This window comes from Eretmochelys imbricata, chromosome 1, assembly GCF_965152235.1.
Source record: "Eretmochelys imbricata isolate rEreImb1 chromosome 1, rEreImb1.hap1, whole genome shotgun sequence".
NCBI classification, from domain to species: domain Eukaryota; kingdom Metazoa; phylum Chordata; order Testudines; family Cheloniidae; genus Eretmochelys; species Eretmochelys imbricata.
The window spans coordinates 8,902,269-8,908,605 of NC_135572.1; the positions used below are offsets into that span (position 1 = coordinate 8,902,269).

General features: G+C 46.2%; 1 pseudogene; it reads left to right on the forward strand.

The window, feature by feature from the left end:
• Positions 1–1,975: 1,975 nt before the first annotated feature.
• On the forward strand, positions 1,976–5,148 carry LOC144259701 (olfactory receptor 52P1-like; annotated as a pseudogene).
• The last annotated feature ends 1,189 nt before the right edge of the window (positions 5,149–6,337 follow it).

The window sequence follows — 6,337 nt, forward strand, 5'->3', positions numbered from 1 at the left end:
TGCGTATTACTGCCAGCAGGATGTAAAAATTTTGAGACAGGCTTGTATCCTATACAGAAAAGAAATTATGAATATGACGGAGAAGGTCGATCTAGTAGAAAGAGAACCCGGTAAATTCACCGAGATAAAACTGTGTATAGATCCGTTCCGGTACATAACGCTGGCATCCGTCTGCATGGCTATGTACAGGTTTATGCTTTTGGAGCCTAACACGGTAGCTCTTCTCCCTCCAGACAACTATCACAGACAGAAAAAGAGATATTCAACCCCACCTATCCAGTGGCTGTTGTATATCTCTCAAAAAGAAAATATACAAATACAGCACGCTTTACAGGGTGGGGAACTACAGGTAGGCCCCTACTTTTTAGATGGTTATGCCAATATTGACGGGGTACACACAGCCTTTGAGTTTAATGGGTGTTTTTTTCACGGCTGTGTCGCCTGTCATTGTGAAAAAGCACAAAACCCTATGATGGGTACAACTTTTGGATTTCTTAACTACAAGACGCAGCTCAAGACTGACTACCTAAAATGGCTTGGTTTTGTAGTGAGGACTCTTTGGGAGCACGAGTGGGTGGTGATGAAAGAAACAGACAGGGAGCTTGCGAGCTTTTTAAACCGAGCCCAGTTACCCCAGTCTCTCATGCCTAGGGATGCTCTTTTTGGGGGGAGGACGAATGCCATCCATCTATATTATAAACCTAAGCCCGGCAAAGAAATCCACTATTATGATTTTACCAGCTTGTACCCTTTTGTAAACAAAACCAAAGACTACCCTATCGGGCACCCCGATATAGTTTATGACAAATTTGGATCCATGTCTTGTTGGCAGCCGGTGTCAAGTGGAGTGCCCCAGGGGTCGGTCCTGGGGCCGGTTTTGTTCAATATCTTCATAAATGATCTAGAGGATGGTGTGGATTGCACTCTCAGCAAATTTGCAGATGATACTAAACTGGGAGGAGTGGTAGAAACGCTGGAGGGCAGGGATAGGATACAGAGGGACCTAGACAAATTGGAGGATTGGGCCAAAAGAAATCTGATGAGGTTCAATAAGGATAAGTGCAGGGTCCTGCACTTAGGACGGAAGAACCCAATGCACCGCTACAGACTAGGGACCGAATGGCTAGGCAGCAGTTCTGCGGAAAAGGACCTAGGGGTGACAGTGGATGAGAAGCTGGATATGAGTCAGCAGTGTGCCCTTGTTGCCAAGAAGGCCAATGGCATTTTGGGATGTACAAGTAGGGGCATAGCGAGCAGATCGAGGGACGTGATCGTCCCCCTCTATTCGACATTGGTGAGGCCTCATCTGGAGTACTGTGTCCAGTTTTGGGCCCCACACTACAAGAAGGATGTGGATAAATTGGAGAGAGTCCAGCGAAGGGCAACAAAAATGGTTAGGGGTCTGGAACACATGACTTATGAGGAGAGGCTGAGGGAACTGGGATTGTTTAGTCTGCAGAAGAGAAGAATGAGGGGGGATTTGATAGCTGCTTTCAACTACCTGAGAGGTGGTTCCAGAGAGGATGGTTCTAGACTATTCTCAGTGGTAGAAGAGGACAGGACAAGGAGTAATGGTGTCAAGTTGCGGTGGGGGAGGTTTAGGTTGGATATTAGGAAAAACTTTTTCACTAGGAGGGTGGTGAAACACTGGAATGCGTTGCCTAGGGAGGTGGTGGAATCTCCTTCCTTAGAAGTTTTTAAGGTCAGGCTTGACAAAGCCCTGGCTGGGATGATTTAATTGGGGATTGGTCCTGCTTTTGAGCAGGGGATTGGACTAGATGACCTCCTGAGGTCCCTTCCAACCCTGATATTTTATGATTCTATGATTCTATGACCCCTTGCAAATTATTTTGGAATTGCAAAAGTTAAAGTGTACTCCCCACGAGGCCTCTTTTTCCCATTGTTACCTGTCAGAGTGGGCGGCAAGCTTATGTTCCCGCTATGCCGAACCTGCGCGGAAACCGTGCAGCGGGAGATGTGCACCCACACTGACGAGGAGAGGGCCATCCTGGGGACTTGGTGCACTGTGGAATTGAACGCAGCCATAGCGAAGGGGTACATGGTGGCTAAAATCTATGAAATCTGGCATTTTAATGAAAAATCTGATGAACTCTTTTCGGAGTACATAAAATTACACCTCCGCCAGAAACAAGAGGCTTCAGGGTATCCCAGCTGGTGCACAGACGAAGACAAACAAAATAAGTATGTTAACGATTTCTACCAGAAAGAAGGCGTGCTTTTACGCCGACATGAGATCAGGCTAAACCCCGCTAAACACCAAATTGCTAAACTGTTTTTAAATTCTCTGTGGGGTAAATTCGGCCAAAGAACCAACCTACCCAATACCAGCATCGTGAGAGACCCCGACGAACTCTTTCAGTACCTATTTTCCCCCAACTACGAGGTTTCATCCTGTGAGTTTATCGATGATGAAACAGCACGCAAAAGAAGCACGCAAAAGACCGTTATTCTATCTCTGGCAATACCAATGTTTTCATAGCCTGTTTCACCACCGCTTATGCCCGCTTAGAACTATACAACCTCCTAGACGGATTGCAAGAGCGGTGCCTGTACCACGACACTGACTCTGTGATATTTGTGAAAAGGGAGGGGGCCTGGAATCCCCCTCTGGGGGATTATTTAGGGGACCTCACGAGCGAGATCCCACCAGATCAACACATCACCGAGTTTGTGTCGGCAGGCCCAAAAACATACGGGTATAAACTGTCGGGAGGAAATGCTTGTATGAAGGTCAAAGGTATTACCCTGAACGTAGCAAACTGTGAAAAGATCAACTTTGACAGTTTGAAAGATCTAGTCCTGAACTATTGCACGGGTCTGCAAGAGAACCCCTCAAAAAAGATAGAGGTGCAGCAACCCTCTATTGTAAGAAACAAAAACAGTGGCAAATAGAGACAAAAACCCTTAAAAAAACACAGAAAGTCATTTACAACAAGAGGGTCCTAGGAGAAGGGCAACTGAACCAATTTCACGAAGCCCTCCACCTCCATCCTGCTGGGCATTCCTGGCCTGGACTCAGCCCATATCTGGATCTCTATCCCCTTCTGCACCATATACGCCATAGCCATCTTGGGGAACTTCGCCATCCTGTTCATTGTGAAGAGGGAGCCAAGCCTCCATGGGCCCATGTATTATTTCCTCTGCATGCTGGTCATCACCGACCTAGTCCTTTCTATGTCTATCCTATGCCAAATTTTGAGCATATTCTGGTTCAATTCCAGGGAGATCAAATTCAGTGCATGCCTCTTGCAGCTGTACTTCATTCTCAGCTTCTCTATGATGGAGTCTCGGATCCTCATGGCCATGGCTTTTGATCGCTATGTGGACATCTGCGATCCCCTGAGACATTGTACTACCCTGACAAACCCCATGGTGGCCAAAATTGGCCTGGCCATGGTGCTTCGCGGCTCCATGCTCCTACTGCCCACTCCCTTCCTGGTGAGGAGGTGCCATATTGCAGAACCATCATCATTGCCCACACACACGGTGAGCACATCTCTGTGGTGAAGCTGGCCTGTGCTGACATCCACACTAGTAGTTACTACAGCCTCTCTCTGGCATTCTTGGTGATCTGTCTGGATGTGTTTTTTATTGCTGTGTCCTATACCCAGATCCTCAGGGCCATCTTAAGCCTCCCCACAAAGGACACCTGGCTCAAGAGTTTTGGGACCTGTGGCTCCCACCTCCGTGTCATCTTAAACTCTTACATCCCAGCTCTCTTCTCCTTCCCCATGCACTGGTTTGGGCACAATGTGGCCCTGCATTTCCACATTCTCATGGCCAACAGGTACCTCCTGCTGCCCACTATGCTAAACCCCAACATCTACTGGGTGAGGACCCAAGAGATCTGGGATAGGCTGCTCCAGCCCTTTACTCATAAAGGGACCTCAAGTTTTCTCCTGGTGCTCTGGCTCTCAGACCGAGCTCCATGCAGAGCTGGCTAGTGACATGGTGCTGGGCCCTTGTCAGGGTTCCCTTCCCACTCTGAACTCTGGGGTACAGATGTGGGGACCTGCATGAAAGACCCCCTAAGCTTATTTCTACTAGTTTAGGTTAAAAACTTCCCCAAGGCACAAATTCCTTCCTTGTCTGTTTATCCAGCAATGTGTGTGAGGCTGAGGTCTGACAAATAGAAAGTGCAGGAGACACTCGCTGAACAATGAAAGTGAGATAGACATTTTCAGGGGGTCACATATTGCACATGTGATGGGTAGCTGGAAAATCACTCATTCAATTTCCTTTGCTCTGAACCATGGCTTGGGACATGGATGTATGGCTTATATTAAAACACAAAACTAGACCTTAGAGAGCTCTAGTTTGATAGATATGTTGCTGTAACTCACTGTACCCCAAAGCAACACCCTGGAACCCCCATATTCACCACTGTTATATAGTTGCCACAAATCTTGTACAAACTATGTCATGTGGGGTGTTAGTGGAAAAGCTATGGTTTGCTGAATATGATTATCCTATTTGTATGCATGTCTCATTTTTGTATCTGAAGATAAGAATATTTACAATGACCTGTATTTCAAATGTGTTTGTTCCAATGGTAACTCCCACATGGTAGCTTACATCTAGTTGAGCCAGCACATTATGAGAGGACTATTCAAGTTGATGGCCCATCAGTGAGCACATAATGGGCCATGGAAGAAGCTTCTCCCCACCTGGTGGACTTTCCTGTAGATGTCTGGCCAGAATGTGGGTAATGGTCCCTGTGATGACTCATTGAAGGATACAAGGACATGTGACCAGGTCATGTGACATTGGACTCCATCTTGTGCCTATACTTTCCCACTGACAGTGCTTGGGGCTTTGTTTGGAAAAATGAAGTTCCCTGAACATGGCAGAAGCTATAAAACAGGGAAGTGACATCAACACTTAGCCACACTCCCCCCACAATAAAACACCAGAAGACACATCTGGAGGGAAAAGATTTTGACTGGGGAGGTGGTCCCAGACTGGAAAGGAGAAATCCTGGCCTGTGTATGGAAGATTGTCCAATCAGGGTGTTTGTGCCATCAGGGTGAAATACTGCTTGACTCAAACCCTGTCTAGTTTATAGTACTCAGATTGCGATTTTGCTTTATTTTTTAGGTCATCTACTTTGAGCTGTACACTTCTTAGTGATAATCACTTTCTGTAGTAAATAAATCATTTTAATATTTTTATCTAAGATAGTTGTTGTTTGAAGTGTAAAGGGAAATCTGCTAAGGAACAGGGGCTGGTGCATTGTCCTCTCCACATTGAGGGAGGATTGTAGTGGAAAATAAACTTACACTGGTCAGGCTACTGACCCAGGCTAGATGGGAAAGTGGGTAAGGGGCACAGGTGTTACAAGCTTTGAAGGAATGTTTGAACTTGTTTCTCAGGACACTTTTTAAACACAGGTAAAGATGATGTGAAACAGTGTCTATGGGACAAAAAGGTGAAAACTGTGGATGAGACAGCTTCTGTAGCTGATGATTTTGAGAAGACAAGCAATTATTGTGAATAAACCACAGACAGAGGGGTTTACACTTGATGGGAAGTATGGTCCCATTTTACCCCATTCTTCTAATTCCCAACCCTAATCTCCTGTGAAAACGGAAGAGTCCAGGAGGTGCTATCATTGTAATTTCACTGATCACCTGAGGAATAAATGCCCTGTGCTCAAAGAAAGCAGGATAGCCCATGTGAATGCTGTGATTCTGAGCACAGAAGCCCTTTGGGCACCTGTCATTTACCATAAGGTTTCTAAAATTAGCCTCTGCTGAACTAGGCATGAAGCACTTAAAGGCTGTCAGCATTAATAGCAGGGAACACCTTGGGTGGGAAGATACAGGGGCAGAAATTTCGGTGGTTAGGAGAGGTATACTGCAACAAGGAGACATACTGACAGGACAGATGGCAGAACTTTTATTATTTTGCTGTTACAAAATCCTTTTGCCTTTGGCTAAAGTGCACATAGAAACCGAAGGTTTGGAAGCTGTTTTATCAGTGGGGGTAGGAGACGATAATCCTATTGATAAGCTAATTGGCAATGATTTCTTTCATGTAGCTCAGGCTGTTAGAGTGTCCACCTTCAGCAAGAAGGTGCTTTCTGTTGGGACCTCAGAGGGAAAGGGGAAAGTCCCAGGAACTGCTCAAAGAATGAGAGGTCTCCTTGATTCCTCTACAAGAGAGGGAAGCTGCATGTTTCCAGGGGTGGGGGTGGTTGAGACCAGCTCCTGCCCTATAGCTAAGGCCAGCGTTGCCTTAGGGAAAAAATGTCAATGTTGAAGCTAAACAAGGGGAAAACCCAATGCTATGGAGCACAGGGAGATGTGTTCCAGAG